Raw genomic sequence first — 27,090 nt, 5'->3', positions numbered from 1 at the left:
TATGTATCGTATATACCTATTGGATCAATGTGAGGTTTAATTTTTCACTTGATTGTTCTCTATGCGCTCTTGTCAATATTTACCGGTTATTTGAAAAGAACTGACCAATTTGTCTATTGTAATTTCCATTTGCCAAGTAAAATGATGAAACTTGGGGTATTTTTTACCTTAAAAATCAGCACTTAATGCGTACGAGTGTACTTAGAACATACGAAATTTGTGAAATATTTACTCATTTTATTACTTTTATTTTTAAATTTATTTGTTCTCGTTAACTAACTGAAGTTTAGTAGTTACCCCATTAAAGATTATTTAAATTAGTAAATTTATTTGGTACGTTTACAGAAGAAAAAGGTCATAACATAATAACAAACGTTACAATTTGAATAGGGTTTTTAACCCTATTAAACGTCTTTTAGGCACGGCTATGTTTCCCACGATTTATTCTCACATTGTACATATTAGTAAAGTCAGTTTTATGCTAAACAGGGCACACCAAAATATATTTATATGAAGACCTTGACAAATTATATCACCGTTTTACACTTGTACGGTAAAGATTCAGTAATTATTACCCTATTATAATGTAGATTAATAATGTGTAATTCGAAAATAATTGTGAAAATAATATTAAATGTATGTATAAGAAATGATTAAATGTTAAATACAGTGACATAACTGTTGCAATACACCATGACAACTTTTCAGACCGCTTGCTTTTACAAGCAAATTAATTAGATAGCAGATTTTACGAGGAAAAAATACTGGAATTTTTGTTAGTAAAAAGATTGCTTATGTGATTGAAAATAAAACAGTTTTAAAAAGTTTCTTAAAAAATATTTTATTATGAATTCAGAGTAAAATCAATACCAAGTAAAAGCTAATATACATAATTATGTATTATATATAATTATTGTTTATTTATTGATAAGTAAAAATATAAGCCTAATTCAAAAGCATTATTAATTTTAATAATACATTGTAGAAAACAAAATGAATTAATCAAAAAAATGATTTTATGTAATTATTATCATTTTAAAACAAATAATTTCAATTTTGAATTAAAGTTACCCAAAATTTACTACACCATAATATACAATAGATGACATTAAAAGATAATTGTAGTCAACATTATATCTTGAGCATGTTCTTTTTTTATATATTAAAGAATGTATCTCAAAAAAAGGAACATTTATTTTCACCAACAAAATCGTGTATATTACATCTTTGTAGCCATTTGGCAATGTGCACGACTTCCTCACAAATCACTTAGGAAAAGAGTAATGTGACAAGCTTTCCTATTTTTTCGTGTCGTCTGCTATTGTTTTATTTAAACAATGTTATGTGTTCCAAATAGCGATTGAAAACCGTTAATTGTAATACAACCTGAACAAATTAGAAAAAAATACTAATTTTGTTGTTTATAAGTGTGTAATCGATTTAACTGTTTATTAAAATGTACAAGAACGTGTGTTAGAGGTGGAAATTATCGACACCAATAGCTTATCCCATAAGAATATTTGAAAGTTTTTTATTGTTAGTATTTTGACAAAACATGTGTCCAATGTACGTTCATTTTTTAATTATTATTATATATATTGTAATTTACCATAATTATCAGTTTCACTAATCGTTCGTGGAATATGTATAACCTTAAGATGGCTACTGTTAATTATTAGTTACAATTTATTGAACATCTTATAACATATTAATAAAAATCCACGAATAACGGAGGACATTAAATTTAACTATGCACTGTGAAACTATAAAAACTTTGTTAGGAATTTCACTATTTATGGATTTGTATGATTGGAGAAAGAGAAGTACAATGAGACACTTATAATTCAAAAGTGCTACAATGCAAACAAATTTAAAGATTTTTTTAATTAATTTAAAACTATAATAAAACAATAAAAAAATGCTTACTAAATTTAAATTTAATATTTTAATTAAAATAAAAATGACAAATGTTCCAATATAAGCTATCGGTTATCGACAATGAGACTAATAAGGGCAATAAAAATATAACCAATAATAAATTATTAACTTTTCCCATCCAAACTTTAAAATTCGGTTTATTTAAGCAAATTTTAGTTTCCTAGACTGCGTGTATTATTACCCAGACAATTTATGTTTGCATAGAGAGTAAATCGACAAAATAGATATGATCTTATTCTGTAGTAAATCCATTATACATAATGTGCATGTTTAATAACAAATTTAAAAAGAAATAGTTATTTTTTTTTGGTTTTGTATTTTTTTAATTGACAAATACTTACCAACATAATCATCAAAGCCGCAGAAAATACAAAGGCAAAAGTAGAAGCACCTCCTTAATAAAAAAAAGAGCAATTAAAAAATTAAAATTCATTAAACCGAATTAAAAATCCGATTTACAAATTTAATTTAAATAAAATTAATTATAAAACTAATAATAAAAATATATAATAATTTATTTTAATTATACAATGTCTTTTTAAATTTTAAGTACTACTTAAAATATGCGATATGGTAGTACACAATAAGACAAGATTGTTTTTATCTCGTTGTACTCCATTCAGTGGTTTACAGTTTAGAGCTTAAATAATTTATTTAATAATAACATTTATATTTTTATGTGTTTAAAATAAAGTAAAATAATTAATAATGCCACATGAAAAATATTTAAACTGTTAATAACAAAAAAGTTCAATTTTATATTTTTAGTTTTTATCTATAAAATAATGGTGATTTCGTTAAAAGCTGGGGGTGTTACCAATTTGTTTAAAATATTTTAGAACTCTTTAAAACATTAATTATCAAAAAGTATGTTTATAAATTGCTTTAATATATAATCAGGACTTAAAATCTTGATTGTCTTAATGTGTCTCACTTGTCCCCTCTCCCCTAGCCTTCAATTATAATTACACTAAAATATAATATCCTTGATAGTTGATGATTGATAAATTAAAAAAGTTAAATATATGTATCTTATTTTAATCTAATTAGTCGATTATATAAGTGATTTATAATAAAATAATCTCCTTGCAATAAATATAAATGTGATAATAATGTATATTTATCACATTTGTGTACATATTTAAAGTTTATTAATGTACAATTTGTTCAAAAAGGCATCCATATTAGTAAAATATTGAGTTGTTTAGTGTAGTAAATGTGAATAATTTATTTTTATTGCAAGCCATTTAGGTAATATATTTCAGATATCTGAGTAATTTAGGTGTTTTATTAATCTATCTGTGTTACTACTTTATACATTTGATTGCTTGTATTGATCTACATCTTCAGTATAAGAGTAAAAATGATTAAAGAAAATCTAAGATTGATTTTTAATTTAGGGTGAGATAATTAATTATAAACGTTTCCAAAGTACAATAAATATTAATATTGAAAATGTGTACATTTTTCATGCATGCATTATAAAAGTTTCGTATGAATTGAAAAACAGTGCAAACTATTATTTTTTCTTATTATTTAGTACCACTTGACATGAAATCTCTGAATTGCAACGAAATTTTTTTACAAACAACTATTGCGGTAGTTTGATTACTTGAATCCTTAAATGGTTATTCAAAAAATGTGGGATATGATTTAATGCATTTGTAATATTTCATTTATATTAGGAAATTAATAATATTATGACGGTTCTTCGAATAACATAATGTAGAATGCAAAAGAAAATCTCTGAGAATCGTTCAGAATTTTGAATCATGGAAATCCGAAGGAGTGGATTACTATTTCTAAATTGATGTATTACCTGCACATGGGATTATTCAAATGTAAATCATTACAAAGTTATAAATAGAATCTTATATACCAATGTTCAAAAATAATGTCAATAGTTATTTATTCATATCCATTATTTTCTAGTCTTCGTGCGATGAAAAAGCTATTTCGTGAATTTATTTTCATTATTTTGTCTAAAATATTTGCTAATATCATAGGATTTGATCTTAGGTTGTAGAAAATTTGATACTTTTACAGTACTCAGTCATTGCTTGTAAAAAACACAGACCTTTGGTTTCCGTAATGACGTTTAGTAAATGGTAGACGCGTTGTGCACAAGTCTATAATTGTGTCCAACTGTGAAAGCCGCCGCTATTATAATGTATTAATGTCTATCCTACAATTGACATTTACCGACTCCTATATACCAAATATCTTTTTCTGTTTCAATTTATTATATACAGTGGCGTACAAAAGTTATAAATATAAAACTAATATCAATTATTTTTCATCTATACGACTGTTATTTAAATTATGAGAATTCATACATACTTACTATAATACAATTCATTCCTTTTTTTGTCTTAGAGTAATAAATGTCCCATTAAATTATTTTTGAGGAAGCAGGAGGTTTTTAGTACTTTTATCTTGGTGAATTTCTCCTAATTTTTAAATTATACATATAAATACAATTAATATAAAGCTATTGTACTACTTAAAACCTCCTAACTTCATTATGCATTATCATTTAACATAAAATTCTTAAGAACTGTGTTTAACTATCGCCGTATAACAACTATGTACGTATTAAGTTTATAATGTTTGTTATACTATAATTTTATAGACAAATCGAAGTGCTCTACGTTCAGCAGATCAAATTATATAATAATAATTGACATTTATGTACTTTTTTGTGTATAGAACACTGGTTGCCTATAAAACACATCCAATGTTTTACATGCAAGCCGCGTGTACGTATGAAAGTGTCCTGTCATGTCGGTCACAGTGGTGGTATATAAACAAGACCCCCCGAGGAGACGAAGCAACTCTTTTGGGTTCTAACTTGCGAGCACTCATACAAATACGCGGAATTTATATGAGCCTCTAGGAAAAAAACACACACACTTATGGCCCGTGTCTTATAGCTATTGTTATGTTAAAATAGTATAATATAACATACGGGTTTGTTGGCCGAAAAGAACTACCAGACAAAACTTGTATATTAATATGCACGTCGACCGCCACTGTCTCTAAGTTGTTGTAGTCATAGTGGCTTTGGGTGTGAGCTATATATATAGAGACCCATCAAGAAATCAAAGAACCACACGATAAATATAGAGCTTATGAGACATTGCTCTAATGAAGCCGTCTTGGCTACCATATGAGAGAAACAAATATTTTATTTTCCAAGAAATATCTGGAGAACTATAGAATATATTATGGACAAAATAATAATTGTCTCTTTTGAACTGAAAAATATGTCTAATATTTTTATTCAAAACTATTTTGTATTATATTTTTTATATTCATACATTAATTTAATTACTTGGCAGTTAAAAATGGTTATAAGTTTCATTAATTTTGACTATTCGAAATTCTCGAATGTTCAAAGAAATTGTATATATTAAATAATGATATTGAAAAAAAAAATGTTTGAATGAGTTAGCTTTCACGCCAATTCCTAAAAAAAGAAAAAAAAATTCAATCTTAATTTTAATGTTGAATGATAAAATGAAAGTTAATAAAATAATAAATTTTATTTGATATCATCTTAGTTTGAATAAATCTTAAAATATGAATAAGCAAGTATAAATTATCAGGTGTACTATATTTAGAAGATAAATGTTTTTTATCGACTAAAATAATTTCCTGGTATATTCATTATATGTAATTTGTAATATTAAATAAATATGATGGCATAGCAGAATAGATTTTGACACTAAATAGGTGGACATAAGTAAAGCACAATTTAAAAAGCGTTAATTCTGTCAGATTAATGTTTAAGTAGTGGCATATCAATTTTAACTGTAAAGATAATTTTAAATAGCATAAAAACAAACTAAAACAGTTATAACTGATGTAAATATTATTCTATTTAAATTAAAAATGAAATCAATAGCATGAAACTTCTGTATAAAACATGGATATTATTATGTAGGCTTATTATTAGTTATTAGTAATGTATAAATGTGATACATAATAAATGACGAATTACAATAGCTTTGATATAAATATAATAATCCATGTTATAATTGAAATTAGTCGTAAAAAGTATAAGCTATCACATAATTCACAATTAGATAAAAAGAAGATCCAAACTAATATTTATGTCATGGCTTTTTAAAATTGAAAGTCTTGCTTAACTAAACTATATTGATCTTTGATCTTTAAAGAAAAAAAACAATGATGTTGAATCATAATCTTTATAAAAAAAATGATATCTCTCTGTATGACAGTACATTTAATTGTCTGCACATTATCATTTCATGTCAATTACATAAAATTATTATTTTTTGTATAACACAGCAATAATTTATGGGATATTTTAATAAAATCCATTTAGGCTGTTGGGCATGGACAATAATCATTTTGTTAGTTTTGTGTTAAATACGTTTCACCACATTGCGTTTAGTAATAAATTTTAAATAGTACAGGCGGTGTGAGTGAATGAGAAAAAGTAAAAAAGGTGTTTGTGTAAAAGTATTGTACTAAGGGCATTATTATGTTTATTATTTTTGCAGTATGATTTATGACTTTGAATAAAATATGTTGAAAAGTAATTTAAAGAAAACAATGTACACACGTTTCGATTACTCAAGCTAAAGGGTTAAAAATTGAGTAGGTTATTTTTACATACAAACTATAATAGCCACAAGCGTTCCAATCAGGTACTCAGCATGTGGTACTGCTTGAATTTACTGCCTGAAAAGCTATTCGCGTTAATCGTAAATGCTTTATGAATTACTCATATAACATTAGTAACAGTAGTGTTCACCCCATTATGGTTTTCGAAACTTGCAGGGAGAATGATTATATTAGTCGAGGAAATTATATTCTCAAGTCGAGGGTGATTTCAAACTTTAAGCTAATGTGAAATATACACTTTTTGTCAATAAAGCAAAACAAATGAACAAACATTACTTGAAGTTATACATTGGCGCCAGCAAAAATCACCTTAATGACTTACTGATTTCATTAAATCATCGCATTTAGGTCAAAATATCTCATTTTTTACGACCAGTTTATGCCATGTTGTGGTATGTTAAGTGGGGAAGTAGTAAATTAGAAAAATAATTTTCTTCAAGCGAAAATCAACTTACCATAATACTATAGTAAAAATATTATATGCTTAAAGTTCGTCTCTGTATTGATGTTCGAATCTGTGCGTCCGCATTGCTTTTCAGGATGTACTTTCATCACTCGTAGTGTACCTATAGAAGAGTAAAAATATTGTTCATCATTTTTAAAATATGCCAGTCTTATCGTTGCTGCTAACAGAGATGCCATTGTCGATGTATGTGGCTGTACCCGGAGATTTATAGTAGTTTAGGCCGTGGATATAAGATAAGTATACATATTTATGTATTGAATTGCTCGTTATAAATTACGATACCGCGTACCTCTGTACCCAAAAACTCGCTGGTTTGTCCGAAATGCGAAAATCGTATTTCTAAAACGCCATTATTTATGTACATTCACCTTCGAATATGTTTGTCGGATATTTAAATAATAACGTGGTAATAAAATAAAGCTCCTAGTCAAATAATGATAATAAATATTAATTTAAACATGTATTTTTTTGGAGATCGTTTTATAAAATATGTTATAGAAACTTATAAGCATACAGGGCGCCCTACGAACGTTTACGAAGCCAAGTAACGGATGAAGTTATTTGTACCGTGTGTTAAATTTTCATAATTGATGAAATTTTTAATCAAAACTGGTTATGTTATGTCTGATTTTGCGTATAATAAATTCATTATTTTAAATATTTCCAAACGCAAGTTATATTAATGTTCAATACATTTAGTTAATATTTTGTTTCGTTATTAAAAAGAAAAATCAATATTAAAACTTTTGTGATTTTTATAATTATTTCAACTGATCTTAGTTTAAAATAATTTTTTTTATATTTGAGCTATTATAGATAAAACACGGTAATTATCGTCTTCCAATTAACAGATAATAATGGAATTCCACGAAAAACGTTTTATCTATACGATTACATACTTAAAAACATATACACATTAAAAGAGGTTCGGTGTAATACTATCCAAACATATTTTTGTTATAATAAATAATTATTGACAATAAAATATTTATATTTAATGTAGATACTTAAAAGTACTCTAACATTATTTCGAGTTATGGAAAACACTTAAACGTTAAATTATAAAATTTTAGTGTCGTCATAAATATTAAAGATCTCGAATAATTTACTTACTGTTATTGGAAAATTACATTTTAATAAGGACATTGAACTGCAGTATAACAAAGAAAATACCAAATATTTCAATTTGACATAAACTTAATTAGGTCACTCACACTTTTTGTGCAGAAAAGATTATAACCGCAACTGACTATAATAAGTTTATCAAATCATTTCCGAGTAATGCTCCAGCAATTATTTTAAATGCCTTTTAAAATAAGTGTCAGATATACTTTGTGTTTGTGTGGAATCTGAACGTTTGACAACAGCAAACCAATTATCTATAACGAATACAATAATTCATAAAGTATTATGTTATTATATTAGCGCCGGGCCTGTGTCAGACGGCAAATAAAAAAGAGCTTTATGTGTAATTTAAACGATTAATGCTTCAAGAATGCTATTGAAACTCGAGGAATGCAAAATTCTTATTGCGTTTTATAACATACCTCATAATCTTATCTGTCGCGTATTGCGCAATTCGTCACACAGTACAATTCAATTGTAAAAGTAATTGATTTCGTCGGAAGGCTTTGTCGTCTCACCACTCGAGTGTTCGAGTACCAATTATTTATATTATTATTAAAGGTACAGCTTTCTTTATTGTCACAGATACCTAGTCTTCTGACACCGCCGCCGTCTCCAGTATCGCTACTAAATCAATTTACATAACCACGTGTTATTATCACAAGAAGTGCTTTATAAATATTCGAATGGCACTAATAAAAGCGGGTGTGCTCTTTTGTACGGTTTAAAACACTCGTGAGAAACAGTCCCGAGTGATATTATTGTTGTGGTAGAACTGTTATTGGAACTAAAAAAGTATTGTAATATTTATTTACTAAGCTCGCTGCATGACATAGTCTCCGATCAAAATATGTGTCAGGCTGCATCGGACATATCGGCACATGAAACAACTGATATGCCCGCATGTCTTATCAGGGTAGGTCATCGATCACATTAGACCATTGGTATCTAAATAATATAATGGATAAGAGATATTACCCAGGTCGATCTGTTAGCGTGGGCGCGCGCAATCGGATTAACCGAAAACAATTTTTTGAAAATACTGATCCAGACATAGATGTCTGCGGAACGGGTGAATAAAATGGAATAGAATGCTTCTTAATATTATGACTGTAGGTACGGCAGATTGTGGAAAATGAGAATACATTATTATCTACAACAAATATAAAGGTTGACTGCCAGTTTAACCCCTTGGACCTAACGCTAGATGATTTTCATTCAGCTGGGAGATTACCGCGGTGTTCTGAGAGGGCTAATGATAAACATAACCGGACCACACCGTTTTACTACTACACACAGTTTGATCATATCTTGGCAGTATACAGGTACTGTGGTATAACACCTCAATGGAAAACATGATGTGCACCTTGACTTCTGTACAGCAGTCGATCACGTACAGGTGTTTGAGCGGAATTGATTTCCCAATTCCCATGCATCTTCTCCAGCATCAGATTAGATAACTAATATGAAGAAAAAATTGTTTATCATTGAGTCTTGTTCGTTTAAATAAATTTTTACTTTATAACGCTCATTCAAAAAATTAATTACTTAGCCTATTGAACAGTTATTATGTCACCTATAATTAATTATGACCTACATAATAATGCATGCAAAATTACTATGGGTATTAATTATTTTGTGATTATTTTCTCACGATAAATAAAGTAAATACGTAACAGCTATTTTAAAATATAGTTTTAGTTTTCATTTTTGACCTATTTAAAACATATTATGATCTAAAAATCTTGTAAAATTGATTACGGTACGCAAGTGATAAAATATAATGAAGTATAGTATATTTTGTATAAATTTTCTAATTATTCAATTGTAAAAATAAAATTTTAAAAAGTACACGTGAGTCAAAACATCTGCATTTCTTTAGAAATGACTCTTTTATTGTGTTTAATGTCCAGAATAAACTGTAGCGTGGCCAAATTACTGTTCATTCTAATATTACAACAAAAACTTTAAACCTATTATAGAATTTGAAATAGATATGATTCATAGAGTGTCATTGACAGGAGAAGACTTAACAACTCGGAAAACTCTATGAGTAATTTGAACCACTTGTTGGTATAGAATGAGGTGTGGTAAATAATGGATTCACATTTATCATTATTATGTTAAAGTAAATACGTAACGGATCATTTTGCACAAATACTTAGCGGTTTTTATATTTCTTCAATAATTTATTTTTAATTTATTAAAAAAATTTGAGTTATAATAATAAATTTTTTTTCTCATGTAATAATATTAAAAAAATAAACAATATTATATTGATCTAAATTATTGAATCTTAAACATTTTTTTTTTTAGATTAAATTAATTTTTATAAACTCTTGAGTTATATTTATATTGAGAGACGGAATTAACATCATGCGCATTGCGTGTAAATTTTCTTGCAGCGAAATTGTGTAATAAATGTATGTCTGTGTTTGTTTATATAGTAAAATTATCAAATTAAGTAAAGGTAACAATCGATATAAAGTTTTTTTAAACGGTTAACCCTTTACACAATAATAATATGTTTGAGTTTTAAAAGAACCCTTACATTTTTTGTAGCTATTAAGTGGCAGCTGACTTTTGGACACATGTGCGGAACCCTCATTTCCGATAAAATCATTCGAAAACAAGGAAAACTATAATTATTGTCGATCAAACCGTTTTTGAAATATCATTTGATACATTAACAATTGCTGTATAAGACAGCAAATGATTGAAATGAATGTGACTGATATGGAGTTTATGCATTTGCTCATTTAAATATTTAAAATCATTCGGAATTCTATTCTTCTGAGAGTTTATTCTAATAGTGAATACTTTTATTCCTTTTATGGTTTCAACCTATTGTTCAGTTTGTTGTTCGATGGTTTATAAGATTTTTTTACGGTTAAATATTGATAGAATAATAATAGCTAGGAAAATAATCCTTTTTTGGATGTCTCACAGAGAACATGATTACATTACGTAGACAAAAAGAATTGATATGACTTAGAAAGGATATTAAACTTAAATTATATTAGTTTTTTTTGTTAAAAACTTTTAATAGCTATAAATAAAATTCGCGAATTAAGTTTCTGTTACTACATTCATCTTATAATATAAAATGAGTAAATTTTTCTTATAAATTATAATGATCTAAAATTAAGTAAACAACTTTAGTTTACGATAATTGGTTCAATATTCCAAAAAATATTTTTATTAAACATAATAAAGGTTACCATTTAAGATAGAAAACTAAAATTATAACACGGCCAAGTCTAAAAACCCAGCACAAGAGTGTTGCGGCACAGTGGTGACGTGGCATAGATGGATCAAGTATAATGATATCTGACAGTGATTAAAATCACTTTAAAAAAAAAACGCTTCGATGCAAATTTTTAGATAGTGTTTAATTTTAAAAAATTTGGTGAATTATTCCAAAAGCTACATGATCTGCTAGTTCATTATTAATATCCTAATTAAGATAAAGTATGCAGAGATTATTAAAAAATATTATTTCTCATAAAAAAATAATGTTGATCCATAGACTTTTCAATATGTCATAGCATTATAAAGTTAAAAATGTAAATAATAAAATCGAGAATTTTCACACAATAAAAGCATTCGGTAGCCATTTTCACTGTGAAGATAAAAGAAAGTCCAAAATTTATTTTTTTGCATAATAAAGTAAATTACATTAGCTTTAATTTAAGATATATATAAAAGTGTCAGACTTTCCGGAACACTTTCAAAATTTAAGTTGAAAAAGTAAATTTTTTGTGAAAAGTTGTCATTTTAAATCCCCCCCTGTGGGCAAGTAAATTATCAGATATGAAAAAAAAATATACCAAATGAAAGGTAATGATATCATGCATCTATATAAAAAAAAATTATATTGATATGTTCATTTTTAAAAAAGTTATGGCAGTTTTTAGTAAAAAAAATTGAAACAATTTTGAAAATTAGCGATTTTTAAATTTGTAATTTTTTTTACGGGAAACGAGGGATTTTTTTTCAATTTTTGAAGGCAATGTCTTCGACTAGATACAATTTGTGATCTTTTGACGTATCATTGAAAGAATTCGGTTCGGTGAGAGCTGAGAAAAAGTGGTAACAGATACCAAAAAAAAAAAAACACATCTTAGTAAAACCAATACCTTCTCAGCTTCGCATCAAAGCTAAAATGTATACAATTTTTTTATAAATTTTTAATAAGTTAATTTTGTTAAATATTATTTTTATAATTAGTAACTAAATCAACAAGGTATAACTACTCCTAAAAACATGTTTTCTAGATAGTACACTCAGACATTTTTATTTATTAAATAACATCCTATTTACTTAACTTACATATTTTAGTACAACATTTGGCTAATTCGCAGTACTTTGAAAAATAATATCTGGTACGGATCAATTAAGTTAAGAATATTTATTCTTACTCAGATGCCAACTCTATGGTTTTGGAGCTTTTATATATTCTTATTAAAAAAATGACTGCATATTTATTTTGGCTTAAAAAGTTTTTAACTCTTAATCCTTTAAAATTATCTATTAGCACTTTTTAATACTCAAAAAACCTTTTTGCTATAATATTTTAAATTATACCATAAAATTGTATTTTTACTTAGAATAAACCTTTAATGTTTAGTTTGGCTAATAGGTTTGATTCAATTAAACGCCTACTAAAAGATAACTACCATGTTGTTTTGATGAAATCTCTATAAATCATTATTATAAGTAGCGTTGTAATTTGGCATGTTTTCAAAAACAATGTTATAATCTAAATATACAAATCTTGGTATATTATTATTGGAACATAATTTTTATTTTTGAAAACACCATATTACTTAAATTATATCATTACTATGATTGCAGGTTTTATATTACAAATTTCAAAACTAGATTCAGATACACATTTTGTGTCGCGCCTTGTCATAGTTTTGTCTATATTTATAGTCCAATGAACGTCTGGATTAGTATGATCTATGGGCCATATTTATAGTAATATATATATGTATTATAATATTTATTTCTAAGGAGATAAAAACTATATCAACATAATAAATCAAAAGAGTCTTTAAAGTTTGTGTAATATGTTATTTTGTGCAATTTAGCTTATAAAGATTACTGTAATTTATGCAAATTGCTCTATACCTAAAATACATTTTGATATATTTTTTCAAGTTTGTATGAAAATAACTTATCCTATATATAAGTTTACATATTGAGAGTATCTATTATAATTCGAATGTATAACCTCACTTATCATTTAATCGAGAACTAAAGAGGAAATCTCATCACGTGTATTCTCTATTTATTTGAACTATTGAGAACTGATAGTACTTTGAAATCTTTGATTGAAAAATACACATGCGTTTTATAATATCGTGGTCATTGTCACATTTATTCTTTGGACACGTGAAGTGTGCACTCTGTAAATGTTATTCGTATAAAATCACACAGCAGCCTTCTTACTCTCATACAAGTAGAAGAAGGGTAGTTCGTGGATGAAACAATCACATTCAGCTAACAATAATGCTGTCAATCATTTGCACGCGAGGGGGTTGCAAGCAGCTCTCTTTTTTTGACGTTTCAATACAATTCGATTATGCCAAATACGTTTACAGTACGAGACACTATAACCGAGAGAACACATAGGGACAAAAAAAAACACACATCGCAAATTCACCAAGAGATTATATGGTCGTATAGGTAAAGTCAGAAAAGACGGCTGCAATTTTAAACACATATACTCTCTGTACCCGATGACGTATCATGCCTATGGGATTACTCGAGTGCCTTTTTCACTTCTGAAATTGGTCGCAAATATCAACGATCGGCATGTGTGTACATAGCGTGTGCAGAGTAGATAGAATACCATATTATTATTTAATTTTACATACAATATTTCCCAACAAAAGACCATAACAAAAAATATTTCTCTATAAAATTGAACGAAATTTCATTGTATTGTGAAATTACAGTTTTTTCGAAGCTAAACTGCCACAAGTTACCACGTTTTTTACTTATCCAATATTGTATATTCTACAATATTCCATATATTGCATTGGTGTTGATACAGTTTAGGTGTTAGATATTGGTAAATAATAAAAATAAATTTTATATATGGAATTTTTGCTATACTTTATTACAACAATATTATATTGAGACGCAGAATACTACTGGCAACGTTAACTATTGATATAATTATCATTTCGTTGAAGTTTTATAAAAGTAATTATTGCATTTTTAGGCTATGTAAAAGCATATTTTTGTTATTTATTATTAATAAGACTAAAAAAAATATTTATTTTATTTCATTTCGAAATAGCCATTTTTTGTTTCATTTCTTAACAAACATTTGAATGGATCGATAATAATTTTAGAATAAGTACTCAATGAGTTATAAACATTTTAATGCATTGAGCGGGTATGTATTGAGGGTGGGTGTATCTCGTACTGGTGAACGTATACTCTGCCAAGGTTCTAATTAAAAAGTGAACTTCGAAAACTGTCATTTAAAATCAAAACTGATAATTGCAATCAGTTTATTGGTCAAAACATTTAGAAATTTTAAATTTATTGAAATAAATGAAACGCTAAAGAAGACCTACGCGTTTTTTAAATAATTTTCATCAGTGTCCGGTATCAACCAGTTTTTCGTCAATAATTTTACACGTGAAAACATTCAAGTTCATTGACGGTCAATTTTTTTATTTAAAAAATGGGTTTTAAATACTATTTAACCATCCCAACGTGTTGACTGGTGTCCGCGATTAAGTTTCTTTAGGGAAAATGTTGTTTTTTGGCGTATAAATTATGTTAAGTATTATTTATGAGTCCGAGTTAGCTTCGAGGTAACTGGTTCGTATAAACAACTAAAGCCTCATATACAGTATTGTATCAACGTCGTAAATACACCTACTTTTCTATGCGAATAGACCGTAGTTATACTTGAATGGCTCGTTCGACAGTATATTTTTAGAGAAACAAAAAAAAGTAGGAGGATAAGCTGTCTGCGAAATTATATCTCGGAGCTATTAAAAGCCTACAATGTAGATAAGAAATTACTGTGGGCGTAAACCGTGTGGAAATCCATAAGGGACGACCGAATGGTTGCAATGTTTATGCATTGTACCGCATTAAAGTCTAGAGATAATGTTTATCTAGGAAAGAACAATGTAAAATAGAACTGTCTGAATCACGATGGTTATTACCAATTTGACCCTCAACAAAAATCTCATAGTTAATTTGTATGACTAGTTTTCATCGGTATTTTGTTGTAGATGTTAAGTTAAATAATTTTATTTGAATTGACAGAAAATTCCTAAAAGTTTTCTTTAGAAAAAACGATTCACTTGTATAAATTAGACGAAGAATAAATGTGAAATGGATTTGATGTCAAACACTAAGGTAAACGACAACTTGTGGTGATAACAAAATAAATAATAAAAATATTTGTCCATTACATGAAAATTGGTCGATGGAATTGTTATGTGCCGTTAATTTTGAATTTGAGACGATGAAACATTTTTAATTTTGCTGGTCACACATTTGTTTAATAGTAGTAAAAATAGTTGAAAACAAAACAAGGATTAAACTTGAATAATTTTACTGTAAATCTATCGTACTACATTTGAAAATCGAGTTGCTAGAAAAGTGATACTGTATAATAAGTAGCAAATAACTTTTTAGAAGAATAAAAATAATGATAAAATACGTATGCACAAATTAAATTGTAATGCATGCATTAGTGGCTTATTAAATTCCTTGAATAATGAACACAAACATGATTATTACTTGTACATACATACTGTTAAGAAATAGGAAACAAGTTGCATGAAAACAAATTTTCAATCGATAATGAGATGTTAATTAACATAATCATTATCATGGATTGTAATTTGTTTTGTAAGGATATTAATATTTAAGAACAATGAGTTTAGACGGAGTTTTATTTTTTTTACCGCAAATAGTAATTAAAATGATAATAAATTTTCAAGGCAACAACTTTATTAGAGTAATGAAAATGAACAAATCGTAAAAAAAGATCGAATAAAAAATACTCTTTATAAGTATAAGATATAAAATCTCAAGTGTCAGTCGGTGTACTCGTTATAAATATTTATTGAAAAATTATTTTTATATTGGTTATATTTTAGAGTGGATGTGTACATTATACATTTAAATTGGACTGATAAATATAAGCTTCATACTTACAAATGAGTTTTAGTAATCTTGGTATACGAATGGGAAAATATTCGCATAAAATGTGTGCAGATCAGCAGATGATGGCGAAGGTTTAAGGAAAATAAAAAAATAAAACAGCAATAAATAAAAGTGTCATTATTTAAAAAGTCTTAATGGTACACAGCGATGCTATTAACGTTTTCCAGCCGAGTTACTCTATTCATTGAAAATCTTGTTCAAACATACACATATGGCGAATTTGTGATTACGCCTTCGAAACTGGAACGGGTTTTCTGCAGATCTTGCAAACTTCCAGCAAAGCGCCGGTCATATAGAGCAGTCGTCTGGAAAACCGTTTATTATACAGACGATATAACACCGAGGATGTTTTGATACGTATAATTTATCTTGTGTTTTATACTACTTTGCTTCCGTGGCCGTTGTACCGTTTTTCTGAGACTTGTATGTTTTCGACGGGTCTCACCGATTTTCACCTATTACGACATATGAAACTGATAAAGAAACTAAAACGGTTGTGCTGTATAAGGAAATTTCACACGATGTGCACACACGATTTCGGATTGAGGAATATGAAATAAGATCTGAGAGTAAAAAATGAGATCCTCACGTCGTTATTGACATTGTAATAGGACATTTTGCTGACGTAGATCGCATAATGATAAACAAATACACGACATAGACACGTGCGCAATAAAAGACTATTTGACCGAGTTTCGCTAAAGCTTCCGTGGAATTTTCACATCGTTTTTAAATTATCTCGTTATACATTATGTATTTATGTACAAGCGTTTAAACATTGTACACTGCTAACAACCATTTTTAAGTTTTAAGAGTTTTACTGTAATAAAAAATAATTGGGTAGATTAAAACATGTGACATGATCATCGAGAGTAACAAGGTAGTTACAACATTTTTAATAACTTTAATTAATTTATATTAATTCACCAACATATAATAAGACATTGACATAGGATCCTAATGTGCATGATAAGAATTGAGACAATTAGAAATTATAGAAGATAATTAGGATTTTTATCACTGCTTTATACGCATTGATTTAATACTTTAAAAGTTAATTAATAAAAGTTTCCATCTTGTTAAATAGATTATTATTCACAATGGCAAAAAAAAAAGTAATATTTTTAGCTAATTAAAATGTTCAAAGATAAAATCCCGGTAAAGTATCTAAAAAACATTTTTAAAAAAGCTCAAGTAGCATAAAACTCGAGTGAGCCAACTTAGCAATTATTATGAATTGAATAAAGGTATTTAACCATTAAAATAATTAATCACTCGAAATATTTATGCATTTTTAAGTAAAAAAAGTACAGGGAAGTCTTATAGAATTTAAGACTTCTTCAAATTACCATAAAGTTATGCCACTATAAGTAAAAACCATCAATTTCTATTTGAAATAATTATTATTCAATAATCTTTAACATTACCGTGTAGTAGATAGTTATAAAATAAAAAACTTTTTGGATTATTAAAAATAAGAAATTTATTACAAAAACACCACAAATAATTATTAATAAAATGATTTATTAGGCTTAATGTACATAAATAAAGAACCTTTGAACAAACATGTTTGTTTTGTGTTAACATGTATCTCATGAGACATCACGGCAAACTATTTACTCAACGGACGCTGGATGAAGTTTGTCAAGGTATACCAAGAGAGGTATAATTTTCTTGTCATAATTCCATTAAGGAAGGAAATTAATAGACCTCAGTAACGAACAAGTATATGGTAAGCATTCACCTCAAATACCATTGATAGTATCCGGTGTTTGAGCGATAAATTTAACGACTATTTGATAATAGGCGTTGGTATACAGTTAAAAATATAATCGAACAAATTTCCTACAAAATTAAATTTCTATTCTGTAATTTTTTAAATTTATTTTACATTTATATTTCATGTACTTTTTTCGCACACAAATTAGTTAAAATAAAAAAAAAATGATTTATTTACTAAAATACTAACTAAATATATCAGTCAGTAATTAATTGAAAATTGTCTTGTATTTATTTTATTTAGCAATACAATTGTAATAGTACAATTTTACAGACCTTTTTAAGAAATGTATCAACATTTATATTTACAATAATTAATATTAAAATGAGAATAAAGTAATTATCATTTTATTTTATGTCTTATGAAATTACACGTGTAAAGCACTTAGGTATGATTTTTTACTGGTCCCTTGTGACTAAAATATAATGATGTGCCAAATAACAGAGCATACAAATGTTTTAAAAAAGGTCACTTCTTATTGAACTCAAAATGTCGAACCTTTTTTCCATTAATACATTAAACATTACTATTGTCATATGAACACACTAAATTCGTAATTATTTGTTTAAAAATATATTGCTCCTTACTATGTTTGGCATATAATGACATATACAATTCTTGTATATGAGACTTAAGAGTTATTTATTTTAGAAATGGAAATATTTATTGTGTAACAAAAAAATACGAACTTTGTTTCTTATAGATAAGTACAGCTTTATTTGAAAAATAAAACTTCAAATGCCATTCTGCAAACTTACCATTTGGAGGATTAAGACTGAAGATTAAAGACATAGACAATATTTGTCTGCCGTAATTCAGGCTTTTATTTGTCGGAACAAAAAACTGTCAGATAGAGAATAATACGGTTTAAAACCCATAAATGTTAAGAAATATCGAAAGTCTCGAGTATTGGAAATGAAACAGACCACATTATTGGTATCAACGTGACAATAAAAGACGCCAATTTTATGGAGAGTTTGTCTAGAGCGCACCGCATTGCACAAAAAATCTGCAGATAGGTAACTTATAGTTGTTTTTTACTTTTTATTTTCTATTATTATCAGCGCGTTGTTTTTTTTTTATCGTGATATTTATTAAAGTAATATAATAACATAAAAAATGTTGGTCAATAACAATATATACAATATGATATAGTATATTATTATGGTTATTATCTGACGATCAAAACACTATTAGTTAAGTATGTGTACTATACGAACGTTGCCTACTTAGTTTTTTAATGTAGATTTATAGTCTTTAACCTCATTTATGAATAATATTATAATAATAATAAAGGACCGCTAACGAGTGTAATTTAATCTAGTGTATACCCTTTTTGATGTTCACATACAACAAGACGTATTTTTTCAAGTGGGCCCTTCGAAACTATGTATCCGCCTTGTCTCGTATGTACCCCGGGGCCAAAGCGAAAACAATGTGCCTTGTTGTTTGCGATGATTGTCGATGATAGATAAGATCACGTAATATGGAAAAAATATTGAATTCTCTAAATATACTGGAAATGTTTCTTGAACGCCCACAACAAATAGTTGTGGATGGTACAATTTTTTCACTATATTTTTGTTGACACATAAAAGTTTACAAAATTCATTACACATCATTTTATATCGTGTTGATATATCTGTCCATGATGCGAATTACTTTGGAGAAAGCTTTTGATTTCATTGTCCTGTTAAACCGTCAGGCCTTCAAAAACATTGGATTTAAAACTACTATACGAAAGCACATTATTATACGACTGACGCAAGTGTTCCGGAGCCCACGGTTCTCTGACTTGTGTATTTCTTTTTCCCCTCTAAACACATTGTTTGGACTAGGACCGGAAAATGAATTAAATCGTACAAACGCACAAAGGTCGCTTAATCATATTTTCTATATGAGATTTATACAACGTGTAATTGGTGAACACAACTACAAAACAAGACGTAGTTTGTCGTTGTTCGCACAATTCTCTACAGATTTCTGTAGTCATTAATCGACACGTTTTCCTTATAAAATTAAAAAATAATGCAGTAATACAATATGAAAAAAAAGAAAAGTTTACACGATCAAAATAACTTATTGAATCATCATTACAAGAGTAATTCCTATAAACAATGTATTATCGATACATAAATTCTCTCGTATTTCATTTCGTTCAATTCAACTTTTGTTAGTGTACTCCGTTTAATATCGATAGGATCCTTTTGATTGTTTTGATGATACGGTAATGATAGACTTAGATTACAAACGATTATTAGTTTTTTTTTTTTACCGTAATGTTGTTTTAAAACAAACAAGGTAACGAGGTGCCGCCCTGGTTATTATGTATGAATATTTCGTTATAATATTCTGATCACCAGGTCGGCTATTAAACCTCACACGACGAAGCCCAGTCGTGGGCCGTTTTTGGGTATGTCTCGAAAATTGGTGTGGTCCGGCGGATAGTGTTTATTGTATACAATCTGACTAAATTATTATATTATGTTGTCTGGATTGAAAGCACAGTTTAGCTTAGCGTTTCCCTCGTAGGTGGTCAGACCTAAAAAAAAATTGTTGACAGCAAGTTCGCGTGTGTCGACAAACGACTATACTTATGTCTACAAAACCCAACCGTTTCTTCGTTTATAATATTACTTGGGTGAACAATTGAAAAAATATATACCGAAGAGTGAACCGATAATTTTGCTGTCGTTTTCGAGTTAGTATGTATCAAACGTGATTACCATCAATCAGAAAAGTAAATAAGGTTTAATTGATCACAATAATTTCATAATATGAGCACAAATGGACACATTTGATAGAACAAAAAAATAGTTTGTCCGGTCAAAATAAATCACGATATTTAAATAGACATAGTAATACTTTTTCATTGATTTATTTGATAAAAATTCACTGTAATAAATACATTTGTGCGGTAGCTACTACCGCTGCTGTTTTTATTTCAACTGTACCGCCTTACGTGCATCTCACGTCATGAACTTTATACAGGTCGTCAATTTTGTTAAAATTCGTTCCGCTTGGCGTGTATAAATTTATGTACGTAGGTGGTTAAGTGAATACATTTCGTGTAGGGAACAATATTTTTATGATCCGTTTTTATTATGCTGTACCTAATGTGTGCGGACACACAACGGTGTTGTCTGAGCTGCACTTAATTTGACTTTTAAAATAAAACATGTGACTCCTTAGTGTCTGGATGAATCATAAATTTGTGTCGTTCTGGGTAAGTAAGAGACTGTCGGATAATAAATAATTGCACTCGTCTTCGTCCGGCCAAATGCCGTAAGCCACTTGGGTTAAATACAAATTAAACGACAACCTATTAACTTCTACGCACTTTTCACGTGCATTAGTTAAGAAAAATATTGCTTATAGATAATTGAGAAATCGACTATATTGGTCGTCTGTTTTCCCGATGTTTGTGCGGAGACTTGATTAACTGCGACGCTACTGTAGAGTATCGATTGCATTCGATTTCTCCCGGGAAAGCAAAGTTCGAACAACTTATTTTATTTTCAATATTAATTCGTTAACCCTTCGCGTTATTTATGTTTCTGATATTCACATATTAGTAGTTTTATTGTTATTCGTACGGTATCAGTCAATCGCTACATTTTTATGTTTTTTTTGTGTAAAACTGACAAACCCGAATGTTTGAAAGTGTGGCTTCTGAGCAGAGGGATATATAAACCTTAGACACTGCGATAATGGTTAGTGATAACTGAGCCCTAAAAGGGCCGACACACGTGTCGGTACGAATTGCGGAGTAATCGGTTCAAACGGAGAGGGTTCAATGTCAATATTTTGAGACATTTAATATTTTTTTCCTAATACTTGTCATACATAACTACGATATAAAGATGTAATTTTAGATAACATTTGCGATAAAGAGGGTTAGGTAAAAGATCACATAAATTTGTCAACCCTTATCGAAAATTGACAAAAAATTATTGCAGCCATCCATATAATTTACTCGATAAGCAATATTCAATGTAATATTCATCAATACTTGTGTGGATTCGTCGCAAATATTTCTACTTCACTTGCATAAATTTGAGATTTAAAAATTCTCAGTGTTACATCATTTTGAACATTAATGGATAACATTATAACTGATTTTTGAATTGTTGTATTATAATTCAAACAATGTTTTTGCAATACTGGATAACTGCTGCCTGGGTGGCGATTTCGCCAAAGGGTTTAACATTACAGTAATTCCATAATTTTCTACGGCTACCGTCTTTATCAAGTACATCAATCGGTGGGTGTGGAATGTGAATAATTCAGTGTCTCTCTGACTAAATTTATGAGAAATATAAAAAAACAAAATAAATTGTCCCGGCAGTTATTATTCAATGACTCAGCAATTTTTTAGCATGTCTTTGACCTCGATAAAAATTAAAATAATTTTCTCTAAATAAAAATATATATCGGATATTAAACGCAATGTGATAGAGGAAAATAGATATTGGCTTTGTCTAGTTAGGACAGTGTATTGTACGGGTCTGAGTGTTTTGAAACCACCTCATGTTTAGAAACAACACAGACGCGTTGTGTAATTTACGCGCCACAGCTTCGCCGTATAATAAGACACACTACAAAAGCGTATTGCCATCCTGTAATAATTCTACATGATGCCGTCGTCGGTCGTGTTATGCAGGTACCCGCTTCCCGGTAATAAAAAATGTTTTATAAATAATAAACAAAATGAAAGGAGTGCTATTGGATCCATGCAGTTTTTGGTAGAACCACAAAAAAAAAAAATAAGGACGTAAAATTACAGGCGTATTATGTATGTAGGTTTATTGGCGTTTATATCATAACTTTTCCTTGATATAGTACACGAGATAAGGAGTTATAATAGAGCTTTTTATTTTGAAAAACAAAAATTGAGTAAGATTTTGTTTAAATAGTTGTTAAGTTCAACACATTACTTAAAGGGTAAACATACCGCATCGACGTGAACAAATAATAATAATTTGAAAAAAATATATATATGAACTATAGTTATTATCGTCGTATGGTTAACTTGAAAGTTGATAGGTGATTATTAAACAACAAATACACCAACTAATAATTTTGACTTGCATCAATATATCAAAACAATTTGAGTATTGTTGTTCCGTATTTAGAATCATAACTTGGTTTTTGTAATCTATATAGCAAATTAAAGATTAACATAACAAAAAACAACATACATCTTATAATAAATGTTGTACGAAACGATGACCTGTAAATGTTGAGTATGAGTAATAAGGTTCTGTTCCGCCCACAAACTTATTCCGATTGCTTTTTCTTAAGCACTAAATACTTTTTTCCCTGTCCAAATTCAGTGTACAGACGACAATACATCGTAGTTTTACTAGAGAAAACAGTTCTACTGCGCCCACACTACATAAATACTACATGTAACCAAGTGGTCCTACCGCGGTAGGCACCTGGTATGGGGTTACGATTATGATAATATACGACGTTTTCCGGAATTTACTGCTAATACAGTGCCATTAGCCAAGTGTATGTGTCCGTACTCATAGGTTGTATTATTATAATATAGCGGCTACTTCCATTACCGTGGGCGCGATATTAATTTGTACTTGTACATTTCGCTGGATTAGGATGAAACAGATGTAGTCGGTGGGTGCTTACAAAAAAATAATGTTTTACTTATACATATTAATAATCACAAGTGAAATGTGTAGTATAATCAAGAAAACGTTAGACAAAATGTACTTTGGCGTATTTTGTTAGTTCGAAAAATCAATATTCATAAAAAAAATTTCTCTCCCTTTTGTATTTCTGGATAATTTTTGTCTTAAATTACTATCTAATAACATAAAAAAAATGTTCTCTATAATAATCATAAAATTGTGAAGTTGGTATGACTTTGCTGACGCGTTGGTGTTTTTTTATTCAAATATAATGGTAATTATTATCTCCGAGATGAATTTGAATACAATGCAATTTGACATTTGATCACGCATAATAATACTTTTTTTTTAATACAATCTTATAATAATTTTGATGTTCCCACGAGGTGTTAAAGAATCAGCGTTTTTAACATTGATCGTAAGATCACAAATATTTATGACTATCACTAAGGCGTTTTATTTTTTGTCACAAATCATTTCCAAATCTTCTATCTACGTTGTCATGTTCGTTTTTAATTATGTCTAATTGTGGCCATATATTAACATATGAATGTGATTCTCATATTAAAATTACATATTCATTTGCATAAGTGTAAGCTTATTTAAATATACAAAATATAGTTTTAAATAAGTTTTATAGGAAATTATGATTTTTTCTTATTCCTTGAAATCAAAAGATAAAAATATCTACAAAAGTAAGATTAAATCCAAAATGTACATATTACTTTTTCAATGTTTCAATGTTGCTTATCAAAATTCACCAATAAGTGTAAAATCCGATTAAACTTTTTTTATATTAATTAAAATTGTTTTATTTGATACGAATAAAAAATAAAATAATTGTCATTTACAATCATGTGTCATTGAAAAGCGATGAACATGTAATTAAATTCTAAAAATAGAGCTATATTAAAAAAAAAACGTTCTTGTAATTTTATATAAGAGTATTTTGTTCAACTAACAGTTTCAATTTATGTTTTAGTCTCTTTGAAAAAACATAATGAAAAACACGTGTAAATACATAAATTTTTTTGTGCTCGTTGTGAACACTTAATGTCTGTAGCAGATTTATAGTTTTGCGAGACAACGTCGTTTTCATTAAACACAAGCTTGACGACATCGACCGCAGTCTGATTGATGTCTCCATTAGCCGTTGACCATTAAAACCAAAACCACTGTCTGCAGTAGGAATAAATGCAAAACACTTGGATCATTAGATTAACGTTCATGTAACATTGGAGCAAATAGATTTTTTCTTCGTCTGGTTAGAATATAAGCAGTACATTTATACTACTACTAGTGTCTTCATTTGGTATCATCGAGCGTAGGAAATTTATTGACAAAAAAGTTTATAATTTAAAATATTTTCCTCGTTTTGTTATCTTTATGATTTCGGAATTATTTTCTTCTTAATTCTTAAGAATATTGTAAAACAAATCATCATAATCTAACATGTGTTTTCTTTTAGTGTAGTAGTGCAGCTGAAAAATGATTTGCCATTTTAGAATTTGAGTAAATTGTTTTAACTTAATATTATAATAACCAAACACAAAGAATTTATTGTATATTTCCGAGTATTTCTTTTGGTGATCTATAGCTCGTATTTTAAAATATATCCAGTCGAATATTTGTAAGACATGAAAAAAGTTTGTAGTACTAGTAATTGGTATGACTTAACTATTTTTCATAGTGACAGTATGTTAGTTTTTATCCTCTGAAGATTTAGTAGTAGATGGTACAGAAGTTTCCGTTTTTTTTTTTTTTTAATGAACTCATTACTTTTTAAGAGAACAACGGTGTAATAAATAATATCGTGTGGCGTCGTGGACTTTTGAGCGAGTTTATTTTTATAATTGAGTTTCCTGACGTCTCGTCATGTACACGAAGAAAATAAAGCGCACATACGACGAAGGACACATCCGTTTGGTTCGACCAGCGATTTCCGGGGAAGCATTTTAATTTTAAACCGCGGCGACTGATTAGATCGACGAAAAACAGAAGCTATTTTCATCGAACACCAACAACGTTTAATTATCACCATTGGTAATTATGCAACACCGCTTTTATAATGTGGCGTGAAAAAATATATTTTTTATTTTTGAAGTACATATGCACAACTGGTACAATTATAACATGAATAAATACTGTTCATTATGATAATGACGGAACTGCATTTTTATCTTCAAATCGAAATCCAAATAATTGACGTTATACTTCAGTTTTCTTGATTAAATGTTTATTAATGTTGAATATCTTAATATAGCCGTTTAAGACTTACAGGGATACAGGTTTTAGTATGATTGGAAGTACATTTTCTGCTATGAATTTTAACATAGAACAAATCACCTATTTTAATTTCTCAATAAAATCATTATTGGAATTAGATTAATGTTTACGATCACTTTAAGTGCCTTGGCTTTTTTTATAAAACATAATGTATATTGTGCACATAGGAGTAAATTTATTTATTTATTGGTGTTCTTTCGGATTGAATTTTATTTTAATATATATTAAAAAAAAAAAAAAAAAAACTGGTACTTTCCTGATTGGTGAATTACTCAGTAGATTTCAATTTTTAACTCGTTGAAACGACAGTTCTTTTATAATGAGATTTCTCACACATGACACGTTTATCTCACACTTAAATATCTTATTATACGTTGAAACGCCGTGTGACGTTGACCCTTTTTCCTGTGGTGTATACCTAGTAATTGGGTGTGTTACACGGTTATTAAACGGAACTAATGTTTGATCGAAGATATTTTTGTGTTTTTGCGGGAACAACGCACATATCTGATGTATTTTAAAAATTCTGACCCTTTCTCCGACGGCTCCCATTCTTCCATCTATGGCTTTGGGACAATTTTACCGTGAAGTCATTTTTACGATCACATACTACAATGTCACCCACACTACGCTGTGACATGATTTGACCTTTTTTTTTCAAGTATTATTTCTACAAGGTTGTCTTCAATAACTGCATCCCCATTTTACCCCTTGTGCACGGACATCTTATGATATTAGTTTTTCTTTCGCTGGCGCACTGGGAATTTTTACTCTCCACAAAGAAACGGAAATAATTTATAACGCCGGCCATACCACAAAAGCGTAAAGCAGTTGACAAGCTTCGAAGAATAGGTAATATTCTTTATATGATCGTCTAGTCAACAAACGGAATGCCCAAGTGGCCCAGCTATAGACATTTCGGACGGTGAATACTGATGGGCTAATTAAGAGTGATAAACAGTTTCTTTTTTCCTCTTCTT

General features: G+C 28.6%; 1 long non-coding RNA gene across 3 annotated transcripts; it reads right to left on the bottom strand.

Moving 5' to 3' along the window:
* Positions 1 to 1,097: 1,097 nt before the first annotated feature.
* LOC126900708 (uncharacterized) lies at positions 1,098 to 8,803 on the bottom strand. 3 transcript variants are annotated; one of them, XR_007702901.1, is made up of 6 exons: positions 8,605 to 8,803; positions 8,171 to 8,436; positions 7,047 to 7,157; positions 4,283 to 4,388; positions 2,280 to 2,332; positions 1,098 to 1,386 (listed from the first exon to the last, which is right to left on the bottom strand). It is a non-coding gene; the product is annotated as an uncharacterized LOC126900708 (long non-coding RNA). The 3 variants fall into 3 exon arrangements; XR_007702900.1 differs by lacking the exon at positions 8,605 to 8,803 and having other exon boundaries at positions 8,171 to 8,538; XR_007702902.1 differs by lacking the exons at positions 4,283 to 4,388; positions 8,605 to 8,803 and having other exon boundaries at positions 8,171 to 8,538.
* Positions 8,804 to 27,090: the final 18,287 nt, after the last annotated feature.

The sequence above is a fragment of the Daktulosphaira vitifoliae genome, unplaced genomic scaffold, assembly GCF_025091365.1.
Source record: "Daktulosphaira vitifoliae isolate Bord-2020 unplaced genomic scaffold, ASM2509136v1 Scaffold_3, whole genome shotgun sequence".
In the NCBI taxonomy this organism is placed as follows: Eukaryota; Metazoa; Arthropoda; class Insecta; order Hemiptera; family Phylloxeridae; genus Daktulosphaira; species Daktulosphaira vitifoliae.
The sequence above is the reverse complement of the archived record's forward strand: the minus strand, read 5'-3'. Positions and strand labels throughout refer to the sequence as shown.